We start from the raw sequence: 19,011 nt of genomic DNA, 5'->3' as shown, positions 1-19,011 counted from the left end.
GTAGTTGCCCCATTCCAGTTATTACTTTATTTGCCCTCCTCTGGACCCTCTCCAGCTCTGCTATGTCTGCCTTGTTCAAAGGGGCCCAGAACTGTACACAGTACTCCATGTGTGGTCTGACTAATGATTTGTAAAGTGGAAGGACTTTGTTCTTATCACGGGCATCTATGCCCCTTTTGATGCAACCCATTATCTTATTGGCCTTGGCAGCAGCTGCCTGATACTGGATTTTGCAGCTTAGCTTGCTGTTTATTGAAATTCCTAGATCCTTTTCCATGTCAGTATTACCGAGTGTTTTACCATTTAGTATGTACTGGTGACTTGCATTATTCCTTCTCATGTGCATAACTTTATATTTGTCAATGTTAAACCTCATCTGCCACTTATCTGTCCAAGCCTCCAATCTATCCAGATCCCTCTGTAGTAGTATACTCTCCTCTTCAGTGTTAATTACTTTACACAGTTTAGTGTCATCTGCGAAAATTGATATTTTACTATGCAAGCCTTCTGCAAGATCATTAATAAATATATTGAAGAGAATAGGGCTCAGTACTGACCTCTGAGGTACCCCACTAGTGACAGTGACCCAATCTGAGTGTGTACCATTAATAACCACCTTCTGTTATCTATTACTGAGCCAGTTACTTACCCACATACAGACATTTTCTCCCAGTCCGAGCATTCTCATTTTATATACTAACCTTTTATGTGGTACAGTGTCAAATGCTTTGGAGAAGTCCAGATATACGACATCCATTGATACGCCGCTGTCAAGTCTAGAACTTACCTCCTCACAGAAACTGATTAAATTAGTTTGGCATGTCCGATTCCTCATGAAGCCATGCTGATATGGCGTTATTTGCTTATTTCCGTTGAGATGCTCTAAGATAGCATCTCTTAGAAAACCTTCAGTTTACCCACAACAGATGTTAAACTTACCGGCCTATAGTTTCCAGGCTCTGTTTTTGGACCCTTTTTGAATATTGGCACCACATTTGCTATGCGCCAATCCTGTGGGACATTCCTTTTCAGTATAGACTCCGCAAACATCAGAAATAAGGGTCTGCCTATGATATTACTTAATTCCCTTAGGATGCAGGGGTGTATGCCATCCGGTCCTGGCAATTTGTCTATTTAAATCTTTTTAAGTCGCTGTTGTACTTCTTCCTGGGTCAGACAGGACACTTTTAATGGGGAATTTAACTAACTAGCTACAGGCTCAATCAAAGTCCTTAATCTTCCAGGCGCCAATACTAGAACAAGCTGCGTACACGGTCTGTCTTACCAACCCAGGTTTGCTTTATCTCCACTGATGACTGCAAATTGAACAATGTCCTTTCCACACACATGCAGCACAATGACGTCGCTGCTTTTCTCCTCAGTTCCCACCAGCGATATCTGTAGCAGAAATCCTCCTTTAATACAGGATCCGAGTGTTGGACGAGATCTGCTTCCCTTGACTTCAGTTTCAGTAACCAAAGAGGGCTCTCACACTGGGATCTGGATGGATTCACTTTCCTCTGTGTCTCCTCGTCTGCTCTCAAAATGGCGATGACTTCCTGCTTGCCTGCAGCTTGTTAACCATGCCTATCATGCATATCGTAACCCGAGAAGTCAGTGAGTTGTGACTGGGAAACGGCGACATCTTGTGGCTAAACAACAAAATAACAGTCTTGAACTTAAATTACACAGTGTTCATGCAATGAGAGCTGCTTCTCAATCTCTCAAGCGAATCGAACTTCACAAAGTGGAATTTGATCTGAATTTCAGGGAAAATGAAATTTGCCAAGAAGCCAAATTTCCTGGTGCTTCATGGTAGCGAATCAATTTTCCCTAAATCGCGGTAAAAAAAAAAAAATAATCATACTTACCTCCATTTGAACGGCAAGAGCTGGCTGCCACCATCTTAATTGAAGATCTCATACAAAATCCCTTGTGCAGTGATGAATGACGTCGGCCAACGAAATGACGTCATCACGGGCCTCGTGACATTTCGCACTAGATCTTCAATCAAGATGGCAGTGGTCGGATCTTTGCAATCAAATGGATGAGGTAAGTATGATTGTATTCATTTTTTATTTTATTTTACACTTTATTATTGCTGTCCAATGCCGCGATAACCTATATTTAACCCTTTCATGACCAAGGGTCATTGATTCCCCAGTGTCCAGGTCAAAATTTACAAATCTGACATGCGTCACTTTATGTGGTAATAGCTTTGGAACACTTTTATTTATCCAAGCCATTCTGAGAGTGTTTTCTCGTGACACATTGTACTTCATGATAGTCATAAATTTGAGTCAATATATTTCACCTTTATTTATAAAAAAATTACTAATTTACCAAAAATTTAGAAAAATGTGCAATTTTAAAATTTCTATTTCTCTGCTTCTGAAACAGAAAGTGATACCTCATAAAATATTTATTACTTAACATTTCCCATATGTATACTTTATGTTGGCATCATTTTGGAAATGTCATTTTATTTTTTTAGGACGTTAGAAGGCTTAGAAGTTTTGCAGCAAGTCGGAAAAATTTTCAGACTTTCCAAACCCCACTTTTTAAGGACCAGTATAGGTTTGAAGTGACTTTGTGAGGCTTGCATAGTGGAAACCTGCCATAAATGATCCCATTGTAGAAATGACATCACGCAAAATACTCAAAACTGATTTTACAAACTTTGTTAACCCTTTAGGTGTTCCACAAGATTTAAAGGAAAATGGAGATGAAATTTCAAAATTTCACTTTTTTGGCAGATTTTCCATTTTATAAAAAAAATTTCTTTAACACACTAACAGCTAAACTAAACTCAATATTTATTACCCTGATTCTGCATGTGGTCGTAAACTGATGTAAGGGCGCACGGCAGGGCGCAGAAGGAAAGGAACGCCGTATGGTTTTTGGGAGGCAGATTTTGCATTTAAAGCCCCCCTGATGCACCCTTACAGTAGAAACTCCCAAAAAGTGACCCAATTTTGGAAACTAGGGGATAAGGTGCCAGTTTTATTGGTTCTATTTTGGGGTAAATATGATTTTTAATTGCTCTATATTATGTTTTTTGTGAGGCAAGGTAACCAAAAAATGGCTGTTTTGGCACCGTTTTGTTATTTTACATTTTTTACAAGATTCATCTGACAGGGTAGATCATGTGCTATTTTTATAGAGCAGGTTGTTACGGACACATCGATATCAAATATTTCTACTCTCTTTGTATGCTTCAGTTTAACATAATAAAGCATTTTTGAAAAATAAATTATGTTTTTGTGTGTCTATTTTCTGAACGCCATATTTTTTATATTTTTCTGCCTATCGTCTTGTGCAGGGGCTCGTTTTTTGCAGAAAGAGTTGAGGTTTTTATGGTACCATTTTTATGGTACCATTTTTGGGTACATATGATTTTTTGATAATTCATTATTACACTTTATGGGGCAAGGTGACCATAAAATTGGCTGTTTTGGAACAGTTTTTATTTATTAATTTTTACAGCATTCATCTGAGGCGTTAGGTCATGTGACAGTTTTATCGAACAGATCGATACGGACGTAGCAATACCTAATATGTATACTTTTCCTTATTTATTTAGGTTTTAAACAATAATAGCATTTCTGAAACAAAAAAAATGATGTTTTAGTGTCTCCATAGTCTGAGAGCCATAGCTTCTTTATTTTTTGGGCGATTGTCTTAAATAGGGTATTTTTTGCGGGATGAGGTGACGGTTTGATTGGTACTATTTTGGGGGTATACGCATTTTTGATCACTTAGTGTTGCATTTTTTGTGATGTAAGGTGATGTAAATTGCTTTTTTGGCACTTTTTTTTTTACGGTGTTCACCTGAGGGGTTAGGTCATGTGACATTTTTATTGGGCATGTTGTTACGGACGCGGCGATACCTAATATGTACACTTTTTTATTTTTTATTTCCCTTATAACACAATAATAGCATATTTGAAATAAAAAAAATTATGTTTTAATGTCTCCATGTTCTGAGAGCTATAGTTTTTAAATTTTTTGAGCGATTTTCTTATATAGGGTCTCATTTTTTGCAGGATGAGGTGATGGTTTTATTGGTACCATTTTGTTTGACATATGCATTTTTGATCGCTTGGTGTTGCACTTTTTGTGATGTAAGATGACAAAAACTGCTTTTTTTGACAGTTTTTTTATTTTTCTCATGGTGTTTATCGGACGGGGTCGATCATGTGATATATTTATAGAGATGGTCGTTACAGACGCGGTGATATGTAATGTGTCGTTTTTGGCAAAGTATAATACTATCAGATTTCCTGTAGGTGGCAACACCGGATGCCATGGCAACCATCGGGCGCTGCCATCGCAGCGCGGCAGCCCCGATGGTTGAGAGAGGGAGCCCCCTCCCTCTATTAACCCCATGGATGCAGGCATCTAAGGGCTTACAGCAGAGTGTCAGCATACAGCTGACACTCGCTGCTGATGTCGGCGGCTCAGGAATGGAGCCGCCGACATCAAATAAAGCAGGGGGACCGCATCGGCGGCAGGGCTGGAAAGTGCGCAGGAGGGTATGGCCAGCATTGAAGGGGGCACAGATGGGGGCAGGATGCATGGAGGGGGGACTGCATCAGGGGCAGGATACATTGATATGGATGGGGGTGGTGGGGAGCACCGCATCAGGGGCAGGCAGGGACAGATGGTGGAGGCAGGGCTCACAGGGGGAGTTGGAGGCGCACAGGGGGGTACAGATCGGGGGCACCAGGCACATAACCTGATTTCAGGCTCTGATCTGCAGAGCGCAGATCAGAGCATGAAACTGGCATTTTAACACTGCCGCAATCCGATTAGTTAGTCTGCACAGAATAACCAATCGGATCGATTGCCGGCAAGGGACCACTCTGATTGGTCCCTTGCCGGCATTACTGCACTGTATGCTGTCCGTGACAGCAGCAGGACAGGGGCAGTAGCTTTAATCCAAGCGTTTTGCAGGGTTTGGATGAAAGAACTGCCATGACGTCTATACATGTGCTAGCTGCACGGGGTATGTGCAGCTAGCACGTATATAGTCATATGGCAGTCGGGAAGGGGTTAACACCACAACTTGCAAGTGTACAATGCAAGTGTAATTCGACTGATTTATTTTATTAAAAATTAAGTGGTGTGCCAGCAACGCAAAATATGATTTGTGCCATAAATTTGTATTAGACATTGGGATTCACACTGGGGTCCAAAGGAAGTTTTTAATTGCCAGGGCAAATTTAGTCCAATTAACATCAATATATGTATACATTACACTTTATGAATTAGAAGATGATAGATAGATAGATAGATAGATTTAAGTCCAAGATAGCAGTACTTCTAAGATATACTTAACCCCTTCCCAACATCCTTCATACATGTAAGGCATAATTTAAGTCTTCAGTAGTGATGAGCGAGCATGCTCGGGCGAATACTTGTTCGGCTCGAGCATCGCTATGCTCGGCACATGTGGTACTCGGCCGAGTACCACATGTGCTCGAGCGCCATGCTCAAGTCTCCTCCCCACACGTTTCGCGGCTGTTAAGCAGCCAATAAACGTGCAGGTAAGTACTGCCATTACTGTAATGCCAGTAGCCATGTTGGCTGCTGGCATTACAGTGATTGGCTGGCCGGAACGCATCATCGGGTGCTATATAGCACCCGATGACGCGGGTTTGGCTCATTGCGAGTCATGGAGAGCTGCGCTTAGGAATGGACAGAAAGTGTAGGGAGATTGTGATTGCAATTTATTCAATTTTAAAACGTTTCAAAGACCCAAAAGTCCTTTTGAAGACTATTGTGTGTGGTTGGCAGCAATTTAATTGTGCAAATTTGTACTCAAAATATTTTTTTTTATATATATATTATATATATACTTTGCAAAATAGCGATTATTTTGCTATATAGAAGGTGTCTGCATTGACTTGTGACATCTGTGCAGCAATACCTTCTGTTTATCAGGGGCAGAGATAGGAAGAATATTAGTGAAAACAATATTTTTTTTCCCATAATCCACATATTGGCTGTCAACGGTGCAATCTGTGAATTGTGTGATCTGCGCTTCAATACATTGTGTGGTTGTCAGGCCTAGATATAGGGAAAAATATTAAAATACAGCAAACAATTTTTCTCCCATAATCTATCCACATTTTTGCTGTCAATAGAGTTGAGCGAACCCAAACTGTAAAGTTTTCGGCATCCGGACCCGAACCCGAACATTTACGTAAAAGTTCGGGTTCGGTGTTTGCCGATTTTTATGGCGCTTTTTGAAAGGCTGCAAAGCAGCCAATCAACAGGCGTCATACTACTTGCCCCAGGAGGCCATCACAGCCATGCCTACTATTGGCATGGCTGTGATTGGCCAACTGCAGCATGTGACCCAGCCTCTATTTAAGCTGGAGTCACGTAGCGGCACCCGTCACTCTGCTCGGATTAGTGTAGGGATAGGCTGCAGCTGCTGTGAGGGAGAGATCAGGGAGGAATCTTATGAAGAACTGCTTCTTTACTCAGCGATCTACAGCAAATGTGTTTTGTGGGTGCAGTGCACAATTGTTTTAAGCCTGCCCTAAGCCAACTACTACTGAAAACTAACTTTTTTTCCTTTAGTTAGTCAATACATAATCGGCAGCCATTTTATGCAACGATAGTTCACCAGCACAGGATATCTGCATGTCTTCAAGTCCAGAAATACTGCTTTAAGACACTGGGGTTAAAAAAACAAAACTCTGTTTCATATAGTGCACATCTAGGATTATCGCTGCATAAGTGACTGTTCAAATTAGGCCAGAAATACGGCTTTCTCATACTGGGGCATACTGGGGTTAAAAAAAAAGCCATCTGTTTCAGATAGTGCACATCTAGGATTATAGGTGCATAAGTAAGTGTCACATTTAGGCCAGAAATACGGCTTTGACATACTGGGGCATACTGGGTGAAACAAACCCCTCTGTTTCATATAGTGCACATCTAGGATTATAGGTGCATAAGGGACTGTTCATTTTAGGCCAGAAATACGGCTTTCGCATACCGGGGTGGAAAAAACACTGTGTTTTATATACTGCACATCTGCGATTACAGGGAGTGCAGAATTATTAGGCAAGTTGTATTTTTGAGGATTAATTTTATTATTGAACAACAACCATGTTCTCAATGAACCCAAAAAACTCATTAATATCAAAGCTGAATATTTTTGGAAGTAGTTTTTAGTTTGTTTTTAGTTTTAGCTATTTTAGAGGGATATCTGTGTGTGCAGGTGACTATTACTGTGCATAATTATTAGGCAACTTAACAAAAAAACAAATATATACCCATTTCAATTATTTATTTTTACCAGTGAAAGCAATATAACATCTCAACATTCACAAATATACATTTCTGACATTCAAAAACAAAACAAAAACAAATCAGTGACCAATATAGCCACCTTTCTTTGCAAGGACACTCAAAAGCCTGCCATCCATGGATTCTGTCAGTGTTTTGATCTGTTCACCATCAACATTGCGTGCAGCAGCAACCACAGCCTCCCAGACACTGTTCAGAGAGGTGTACTGTTTTCCCTCCTTGTAAATCTCACATTTGATGATGGACCACAGGTTCTCAATGGGGTTCAGATCAGGTGAACAAGGAGGCCATGTCATTAGATTTTCTTCTTTTATACCCTTTCTTGCCAGCCACGCTGTGGAGTACTTGGACGCGTGTGATGGAGCATTGTCCTGCATGAAAATCATGTTTTTCTTGAAGGATGCAGACTTCTTCCTGTACCACTGCTTGAAGAAGGTGTCTTCCAGAAACTAGTAGTAGGACTGGGAGTTGAGCTTGACTCCATCCTCAACCCGAAAAGGCCCCACAAGCTCATCTTTGATGATACCAGCCCAAACCAGTACTCCACCTCCACCTTGCTGGTGTCTGAGTCGGACTGGAGCTCTCTGCCCTTTACCAATCCAGCCACGGGCCCATCGATCTGGCCCATCAAGACTCACTCTCATTTCATCAGTCCATAAAACCTTAGAAAAATCAGTCTTGAGATATTTCTTGGCCCAGTCTTGACGTTTCAGCTTGTGTGTCTTGTTCAGTGGTGGTCGTCTTTCAGCCTTTCTTACCTTGGCCATGTCTCTGAGTATTGCACACCTTGTGCTTTTGGGCACTCCAGTGATGTTTCAGCTCTGAAATATGGCCAAACTGGTGGCAAGTGGCATCTTGGCAGCTGCACGCTTGACTTTTCTCAGTTCATGGGCAGTTATTTTGCGCCTTGGTTTTTCCACACGCTTCTTGCGACCCTGTTGACTATTTTGAATGAAACGCTTGATTGTTCGATGATCACGCTTCAGAAGCTTTGCAATTTTAAGAGTGCTGCATCCCTCTGCAAGATATCTCACTATTTTTGACTTTTCTGAGCCTGTCAAGTCGTTCTTTTGACCCATTTTGCCAAAGGAAAGGAAGTTGCCTAATAATTATGCACACCTAATATAGGGTGTTGATGTCATTAGACCACACCCCTTCTCATTACAGAGATGCACATCACCTAATATGCTTAATTGGTAGTAGGCTTTCGAGCCAATACAGCTTGGAGTAAGACAACATGCATAAAGAGGATGATGTGGTCAAAATACTCATTTGCCTAATAATTCTGCACGCAGTGTATAGGTGCATAAGTTACTGTGAAATTTAGGCCACAAATACGACTTTTGCTTACTGGGGTTAAAAAAAAAACTCTGAAATACTGCACATCTGGGATTAGAGGTGCATAAATTACTGTGAAATTTAGGCCACAAATACGGCTTTTGCTTACTGGGGTTAAAAAAAAAATTCTGATATACTGCACATCTGGGATTAGAGGTGCATAAGTTACTGTGAAATTTAGGCCATAAATATGGCTTTTGCTTACTTGGGTTAAAAAAAAAAACTCTGATATACTGCACATCTGGGATTAGAGGTGCATAAGTTACTGTGAAATTCAGGCCACAAATACCGCTGTCATATAGAGTTAAAAAAATAATAATTGTGCAATACCCTACATCAGGGTTTTTATTGGCGGATAATTATTTTTAACAGATTCAACCACTTTTTACTTTGCTTGGTAAAAGCTAATTATGAGGCAAACATCTAATAAGGGACGCGGTCGTGGTGGTGGTGTTGGTGGAGCCTATGGTGCAGGGAGAGGACGTGGCCGTTCTGCCACAGCTACACGTCCTATTGAAACTACTACCTCAGGTACCAGTAGCCGCCAGAATCTACAGCGATATTTGGTCGGGCCTAATGCCGTTCTAAGGATGGTAAGGCCTGAGCAAGTACAGGCGCTAGTCAATTGGGTGGCCAACAGTGGATCCAGCACGTTCACATTATCTCCCACCCAGTCTTCTGCAGAAAGCGCACAGGTGGCACCTGAAACCCATGCCCATCAGTCTGTCACATCACCCCCGTGTATATCGGGGAACCTGTCTGAGCCTCAAGTCATGCAGGGTTTCCCAAGGGCATCCACCTAGCCCTTCCCCAGGGGTGGAAGACATAGAATGCACGGACGCACAACCACTTATGTTTCCTGATGAGGACATGGGAATACCACCTCAGCACGTCTCTGATGATGATGAAACACAGGTGCCAACTGCTGCGTCTTTCTGCAGTGTGCAGACCGAAAAGGAGGTCAGGGAGGAAGACTGGGTGGAAGAGAATGCAGGGGACGATGAGGTCCTAGACCCCACATAGAATGAAGGTCGTGCCACTGACTTTCAGAGTTCGGAGGAAGAGGCAGTGGTGAGACCGAGCCAACAGCGTAGCAAAAGCAGAGCAGCCGTCGCCAAAACAGTAAGCAAGAAGAGGATGTGCCACCAACAACACCACCTCTGTCACCAAGCATCTCCACCATGTCACACGGAAGCGTTCCGCTCTCTATCTCACAAACCTTTGAGAGAAAGCGTAAATTCCCACCTAGCCACCCTCGATCCCTGGCCCTGAATGCCAGCAGATCTAAACTACTGGCCTTTGAAATGCTGTCATTTAGGCTGGTGGAGATGGACAGCTTCAAACAGCTCATGTCGCTTGCTGTCCCACAGTACGTCGTTCCCAGCCGCCACTATTTCTCCAGGAGAGCCGTGCCCTCCCTGAACAACCAAGTTTCAGATAAAATCAAGTGTGCACTGCGCAACACCATCTGTGGCAAGGTCCACCTAACCACAGATACGTGGACCAGTAAGCACGGCCAGGGACGCTATATCTCCTTAACTGCACGCTGGGTAAATGTAGTGGCAGGTAGGCCCCAGGCGGAGAGCTGTTTGGCACACGTCCTTCCGCCGCCAAGGATCGCAGGGCATCATTATTTGCCTCCTGTTGCCTCCTCTTCCTACTCAGCTTTCTCCTCCTCTTCTACCACCTCCTCATCCGGTCAGCAACAGACCTTCACCACCAACTTCAGCACAGCCAGGGGTAAACGTCAGCAGGCCTTTCTGAAACTAATGTGTTTGGGGGACAGGCCCCACACCGCGCAGGAGTTGTGGCGGGGTATAGAACAACAGACCGACGAGTGGTTGCTGCCAGTGAGCCTCAAGCCCGGCCTGGTGGTGTGCGATAATGAGCGAAATCTCGTTGCAGCTCTGGGACTAGCCGGTTTGACGCACATCCCTTGCCTGGCGCATGTGCTGAATTTGGTGGTGCAGAAATTCATTCACAACTACCCCGACATGTCAGAGCTGCTGCGTAAAGTGCGGGCGATCTGTGCGCGCTTCCGGCGTTCTCATCCTGCCGCCGCTCGCCTGTCTGCTCTACAGCGTAACTTCGGCCTTCCCGCTCACCGATTCATATGCGACGTGCCCACCAGGTGGAACTCCACCTTGCTCATGCTGGAGAGACTGTGCGAGCAGCAGCAGGCCATAGTGGAGTTTCAGCTGCAGCACGCACGGGTGAGTAGCTCGGAGGAACAGCACCACTTCACCACCAATGACTGGGCCTCCATGTGAGACCTGTGTGCCCTGTTGCGCTATTTCGAGTACTCCACCAACAAGGCCAGTGGCGATGACGCCGTTATCAGCGTTACAATACCACTTCTATGTCTCCTTAGGGCGATGATGGAAGAGGATGTGGCCCAGGACGAGGAGGAGGAGGAAGAGGGGTTATCTCTAACACTTTCAGGCCAGTCTTTTAGAAGTGGCTCAGAAAGAGGATTTTTGCAACAGCAGAAGCCAGGTATGAATTTGGCCAGCCAGGGCCCCCTACTGGAGGACAAGGAGGAGGAGGATGAGGATGAAGCATGTTCACAGCGGGGTGGCATCCAACGCAGCTCGGGCCCATCACTGGTGCATGGCTGTGGGGATACTGAGGACACAGACGATGCGCCTCCCACAGAGGACAGCTTGTACTTACCTCTGGTCAGCCTGGCACACATAAACGACTACATGCTGCAGTGCCTGCGCAACGACAGCAGAGTTGCCCACATTTTAACGTGTGCTGACTACTGGGTGGCCACCCTGCTGGATCCCCATTACAAAGACAATGTTCCGTCCTTAATTCCCTCACTGGAGCGTGATCAGAAGATGCGCGACTACAGGCACACGCTGGTAGACGCGCTTCTGAGACCATTCCCGACTGATGCCGGGGGACAAGTGAAACCACAAGGCGAAGGCAGGGGAGGAGGAAGAGGTCGCCAATGCAGCTATGTCAGCGCCAGCACCTCAGAATGCAGGGTTAGCATGGCCGACATGTGGAAAAGATTTGTCACCTCGCCGCAACAACCGGCCCCAACTGCTGATATGGAGCGTGTTAGCAGGAGGCAGCATTTGAACAACATGGTGGAACAGTACCTGTGAACACGACTACACGTACTGACTGATGGTTCTGCCCCATTCAACTTCTGGGTCTCCAAATTGTCCACATGGCCAGAGCTTGCCCTGTATGCCTTGGAGGTGCTGGCCTGCCCTGCAGCCAGTGTACTTTCTGAACATGTATTTAGCACGGCAGGAGGCGTCATTACAGACAGACGCAGCCGCCTGTCCACAGCCAACGTGGACAAGCTCACGTTCATTAAAATGAACCAGGATTGGATCCCTCAGGACTTGTCTGTACCTTGCGCAGAATAGACAGTTCTAACAGCCTCAACCATCCATCCTTGTACTCAAGTGCACATATTCCTTTTTTTTTTTTTTTTTATATGTCCCAATATTTTGGGTGATACCCCTATGTAAAAATGCAAAATAACACACATCTGTGTTGGCTACCTATTCCTCCTTCGCTGCCGCTTATACCTAGACCGCCACGTGAGCCTACACGGCCACATCCACCCATTCACCTCCTCCTCAATCTCTTCCTCCTACATCATTCCTATATAATTTTTTTTAAGGTCTTTTATGTTTTTTTAATTCATTTCCCTATCCACATTTGTTTGCAGAACATTTGCCATGCTCTTAAGCACATTTTGCTGCTTTTTGCAGCCCTCTAGCTCTTTCCATGACATTTTTACAGCCATTTAAGTGCTCAAAAGTTCGGGTCCCCATTGACTTCAATAAGGTTTGGGTTCGGGGTCAAGTTCAGGTCCCGAACGCAGATTTTTTTTTCAAGTTCGGCCGAACCCGCCGAACCCGAACATCCAGGTGTCCGCTCAACTCTACCCCTCACTCCTTACACTGGCAGTGTCACAGAGCACAGCTGGGCACTTCAACAGTGCCCCTGATCACATGGTTCTTCTTGGGCCCATGCTGACCCTGAGCTTTTCCTTCACCTAGAAGCCAGGAGCCAGTGATGCTGCTGGCATTCAGTGGTGCTGTTGTAAATAGGAGCCTGCCAAAATGAGCAGATGGCAGACAGAGACACAAACAAGGACAATAAGTAAGAGCAAACAAAAACAACACAAAAAGGAAACAAATTCAAACACTGTATTTGTAGAGATTCCAGACATGCTCCTTAAGATGTGTTACAGGTTAAAGGCTAGTGATGAGCAGCATATTCAAAATTTGTTTTCTCTATATTTTGCATATTTTTCACATAATATTCGCAATAAATTTGCAAATTCAAGAATTCGTGATCTCCAGTCATTATTTTCGCGATTGTGCAAATTAGCACTAATGATGATCATATTTCTTATGCAATACGTGCAACTTCACATTTTATCAGGTCTGAGTAGACATAACTGATTGGTGCTGAGTGTTGTGACATCACAGTACTATGTCTGTAGCATGTATGTATGGACAGCAGAGAAACAGTAATTCCTATCACACTCACTGGAACCTATAAGCTACACTATATCACTATCTAACCTACACTGACCATCTCCCACTAACTATCTGTATTATATATATTAGGGTGTTTCCTTTTTCCAAAGAAGTGATTTTCATATGACTTTGCTTACACCTCAAGTCTCAGTGATGTAAAAGATATATATGCCAAATTTGCTGAAGATTGGATAATATTTAGGGGTTGCACACATTGATCACTTTTATTACTACTCTCACTCCTGTACCTAGGAGTCTAAAAACTGCATCAAGCAATGTGGATGGCAAAGGCAATATATGCACTTAAAATTGTCCTCTTCACTAAACAGTTGAATATTCCTCAACGAGAATTCAAAGGAATGAAACGGGTTGCACATGTTGTCAGCTTCATATACAGTACAGACCAAAAGTTTAGACACACCTTCTCATTCAAAGAGTTTTCTTTATTTTCATGACTATGAAGGCATCAAAACTATGAATTAACACGTGGAATTATATACATAATAAACAAGTGTGAAACAACTGAAAATATGTCATATTCTAGGTTCTTCAAAGTAGCCACCTTTTGCTTTGATTACTGCTTTGCACACTCTTGGCATTCTCTTGATGAGCTTCAAGAGGTAGTCCCCTGAAATGGTCTTCCAACAGTCTTGAAGGAGTTCCCAGAGATGCTTAGCACTTGTTGGCCCTTTTGCCTTCACTCTGCGGTCCAGCTCACCCAAACCATCTCGATTGGGTTCAGGTCCGGTGACTGCGGAGGTCAGGTCATCTAGCGCAGCACCCCATCACTCTCCTTCATGGTGAAATAGCACTGACCTTCAAAGTTTTCCCAATTTTTCGGCTGACTGACTGACCTTCATTTCTTAAAGTAATGATGGCCACTCGTTTTCTTTACTTAGCTGCTTTTTTCTTGCCATAATACAAATTCTAACAGTCTATTTAGTAGGACTATCAGCTGTGTATCCACCTGACTTCTCCTCAACGCAACTGATGGCCCCAACCCCATTTATAAGGCAAGAAATCCCACTTATTAAACCTGACAGGGCACACCAGTGAAGTGAAAACTATTTCAGGGGACTACCTCTTGAAGCTCATCAAGAGAATGCCAAGAGTGTGCAAAGCAGTAATCAAAGCAAAAGGTGGCTACTTTGAAGAACCTAGAATATGACATATTTTCAGTTGTTTCACACTTGTTTGTTATGTATATAATTCCACATGTGTTAATTCATAGTTTTGATGCCTTCAGTGTGAATCTACAATTTTCATAGTCATGAAAATAAAGAAAACTCTTTGAATGAGAATGTGTGTCCAAACTTTTGGTCTGTACTGTATGTTCACTTTTTGCATGAGGAAATTGTAAGTCGATGGGTTCCAAAGAATGATTTGGATATGCTACAGCTTCTGAGCATTTACCCAGATGCAGAAGTCAAACAAGTGCTCTCACAGTTACTAAGAGACACCTTTGTTATCTGTCAGAATCAAATGTTGGATTGGCTTTTTTGGATGAACGTATTACTCAGGCTGTTAGGGAAAATATGACAAAAAAATGTAGAAACCAAACCTGCAAAGAAAAAGGAAATGAAACGATTAGAGGGTAATGTTCTGTCCTCTTTATGTGTGAAGGTACATTGCTTGACAGACAGCTAAACCTTATCCTGGCAATGAATTGACAATTGAGTAACGTCCAACTTTATCTTTATTGCAAGGATGTAAATGCGCGTGAGCGTGCGCGTGGTAAAACTGGGGAACAGAAAAAACAATGTGCTTACTAATGGGGTTTGACATATAGTAATGCATATACAAGCACAGATGCATATCTAAACCAGAGCATGTTACCTATCTGCATAACAAGCATGGTCCCTAGCTGCTAACTATAAGCTTCTATAAAGTAAAGGAAAGAGATATGCAAAATACAGATGAAAACAGATGAAAACAGGCTGTAATGTGGCTATGTGACATACCAGCGATGCTACCATGACCTTAGATGTAGAGGATGTCTCAAGAGGCTTCCGAGCCATGTGCTATCCTCATGCAGTGTTGACTGTGAATGAAGAAAATGGCTGCTATGTGCAGGGATGATGATGTCACTAAGATATGGAAGCTGAAGTAGACCAAGCTTGTAGTGTGAAATAGCTGCAATTGTATGTAAAACGGCCACTAGATGGTGCTGTTACACAATCAACAGAGAATGATACAGAAAACATATTAACTATGTATGAAAGTTATGCATAAATTAACAATAAACTTGCGGAAGGCATGACAGATAAAAACCTAGTTTTTAAAGGAAAAGACCTGAGCCATTTCGCTACTAATAAAACAAAGACGTTCTTTGAATTGATTGGGATCCACAAAGTGACAGAATACTGCAGTGATTCTCTAAGAAGCCATGTGAACACTCTTAAGGTGGTCAATGATACAGCAGAAAGAGGAATTACTCTGATAAAAAAGTTTAACGAATCGGTCAGGGACGAACAACAAAAACAATTCTTGTTGAGGGTAGTATCGTTCAAAGTTGACTAATATGACACATGTTTTGCCTATCATACTACTTACTACTACTACCTCTTAGTGTCTAGTTTTAATTTGTGATTTAGTTTGTGATTTCTAGTTTTCCCAATAAAAGTAATTAACATTGGAAAATCTTATTTTTTGCCTACTTTTACAAAACTGATCAAAGTGTGCAAAGATTTTACATTTTATTTTTTTCCATTACAAAATGAAACACCCTAATATATATATGAGCTATCTAAGTATCTAATGTAATTGGATAGGGAATAGGATCCAGATGAAAGCACAAAGCACAGCATTGTCACTGCTCTATCTAACGATTAGAAGAGTAAGCCAGCACCTCCACATATGCTGTCTCGTGCAAGGACCCAGTACAGTCCGTACAGATCTAGAAAAGTAGTAAAAGATGTCCAGCACTGAGATAAATAAAAATCTTCAGTCTTTATTTCATAAATGTTAAAAAATGCAGTTTCTTCACATAGATGATGGTGACGCTACCAACGCGTATCAATCTTTACGATCTTAATCATGGTATGGGGTATGCAAGTATAATCCTCCTATATACCTGGGAATCAAAAAACTGCACCAACCAGGTTAGGATTTTCATTACCACACGGGTGCATTTACCCCATACCATGATTAAGATCGTATAGATTGAAATGCATGGGTAGCGTCACTATTATCTATGTGAAGAAACTATATTCTTTTAAATTTATGAAATAAAGACTGAAATTTTTTATTTATCTTGGTACTGGACATCTCCTACTACATCACTGCTCTCTCTCTCAGAACTGCAAAAAAAAACAGCAGAAAATGGCTGCTGGAGAGTTTTTTATATAGTAAAGAGGTAGGCAACTTTCCTATTGGTTGCTAGTGATGCTGCTAAGCTCTGACAAAGATATTGCAGCCTTCTCATTGGCCCACAAGCAAGAAGGGAGGTTACCGATGAAAAAAAAATCTAGAATATTCGCGATTACGAATATATAGCACTATATTCTACATCTTTGCAAATTCTCTAAGTGCTGATATTCGCAATAAAAAATCGCAATTAGAATATTCGTGATCCACACTATTAAAGGCTTTAAAAACACAAGAAAATGTTTGCCCAATAAAAAGGGTAAATAATTCTCCTCCATCTGTTGGTTATGGGCATTACTTCTACTGCATTTATTTTGCTATCATTTTCAGCCATATGAGCAGCATTGTGTCCAGACTGTGAATTAGACATCTCTATCTCCCTCTTTCATAGCAGGAAGTTCCAGCATTACTGCTAGTGTCAGTCAGCTGCAGTCCTAAGTGAACTTTGATAATAGGACATACTTGGTAATGGATTTGCTTCAAGAGTTACAGTATGAAAAGAAAACTGTCAGAAGACATAAAAGGCAATGGGGTCCATTAATGTACATTTGGACTCATTGGTAACTCCTTAACCACCCCAGGACCGCCGTACGCAGGATTGCGTCTTTGCGGCGGTCCTGTTGTTCTGGGTGGACGCGCCGGTGCGTCCTCTCGCGAGACGCGAGATTTCCTGTGAACGCGCGCACACAGGCGCGCGCGTTCACAGGATCGGAAGGTAAGCGAGTGGATCTCCAGCCTGCCAGCAGCGATCGTTCGCTGGCAGGCTGGAGATGTGATTTTTTTAACCCCTAACAGGTATATTAGACGCTGTTTTGATAACAGCGTCTAATATACCTGCTACCTGGTCCTCTGGTGGTCCCCTTTGTTTGGATCGACCACCAGAGGACACAGGTAGCTCGGTAATATGTTGCACCAAGCACCACTACACTACACCCCCCCCTGTCACTTATTAACCCCTTATTCACCCTTGATCACCCCTGATCACCCCATATAGACTCCCTGATCACCCCCCTGTCATTGATTACACCCCTGTCATTGATCACCCCCCTGTAAAGCTCCATTCAGATGTCCGCATGATTTTTACGGATCCACTGATAGACTGATCGGATCCGTAAAAATCATACGGACGTCTGAATGCAGCCTTACAGGGGAGTGATCAATGACTGTGGTGATCACCCCATATAGACTCCCTGATCACCCCCCTGTCATTGATTACACCCCTGTCATTGATCACCCCTCTGTAAAGCTCCATTCAGATGTCCGCATGATTTTTACGGATCCACTGATAGACTGATCGGATCCGTAAAAATCATACGGACGTCTGAATGGAGCCTTACAGGGGAGTGATCAATGACTGTGGTGATCACCCCATATAGACTCCCTGATCACCCCCCTGTCATTGATTACCCCCCTGTCATTGATTACCCCCCTGTAAAGCTCCATTCAGATGTCCGCATGATTTTTACGGATGCACTGATAGATGGATCCGATCCGCAAAACGCATACGGACGTCTGAATGAAGCCTTACAGGGGCATGATCAATGACTGTGGTGATCACCCCCCTGTCATTGATTACCCCCCTGTAAAGCTCCATTCAGATGTCCGCATGATTTTTACGGATGCACTGATAGATGGATCGGATCCGCAAAACGCATCCGGACGTCTGAATGAAGCCTTACAGGGGCATGATCAATGACTGTGGTGATCACCCCATATAGACTCCCTGATCACCCCCCTGTCATTGATTACACCCCTGTCATTGATCAACCCCCTGTAAAGCTCCATTCAGATGTCCGCATGATTTTTACGGATGCACTGATAGATGGATCCGATCCGCAAAACGCATACGGACGTCTGAATGAAGCCTTACAGGGGCGTGATCAATGACTGTGGTTATCACCCCATATAGACTCCCTGATCACCCCCCTGTCATTGATTACACCCCTGTCATTGATCAACCCCCTGTAAAGCTCCATTCAGATGTCCGCATGATTTTTACGGATGCACTGATAGATGGATCCGATCCGCAAAACGCATCCGGACGTCTGAATGAAGCCTTACAGGGGCATGATCAATGACTGTGGTGATCACCCCATATAGACTCCCTGATCACCCCCCTGTCATTGATTACACCCCTGTCATTGATCAACCCCCTGTAAAGCTCCATTCAGATGTCCGCATGATTTTTACGGATGCACTGATAGATGGATCTGATCCGCAAAACGCATCCGGACGTCTGAATGAAGCCTTACAGGGGCATGATCAATGACTGTGGTGATCACCCCATATAGACTCCCTGATCACCCCCCTGTCATTGATCACCCCCCCTGTCATTGATCACCCCCCCTGTCATTGATCACCCCCCCTGTCATTGATCACCCTCTGTAAGGCTCCATTCAGACATTTTTTTGGCCCAAGTTAGCGGAATTTTTTTTTTTTTTTCTTACAAAGTCTCATATTCCACTAA

This window comes from Bufo bufo, chromosome 1, assembly GCF_905171765.1.
Source record: "Bufo bufo chromosome 1, aBufBuf1.1, whole genome shotgun sequence".
NCBI classification, from domain to species: domain Eukaryota; kingdom Metazoa; phylum Chordata; class Amphibia; order Anura; family Bufonidae; genus Bufo; species Bufo bufo.
The sequence above is the reverse complement of the archived record's forward strand: the minus strand, read 5'-3'. Positions refer to the sequence as shown.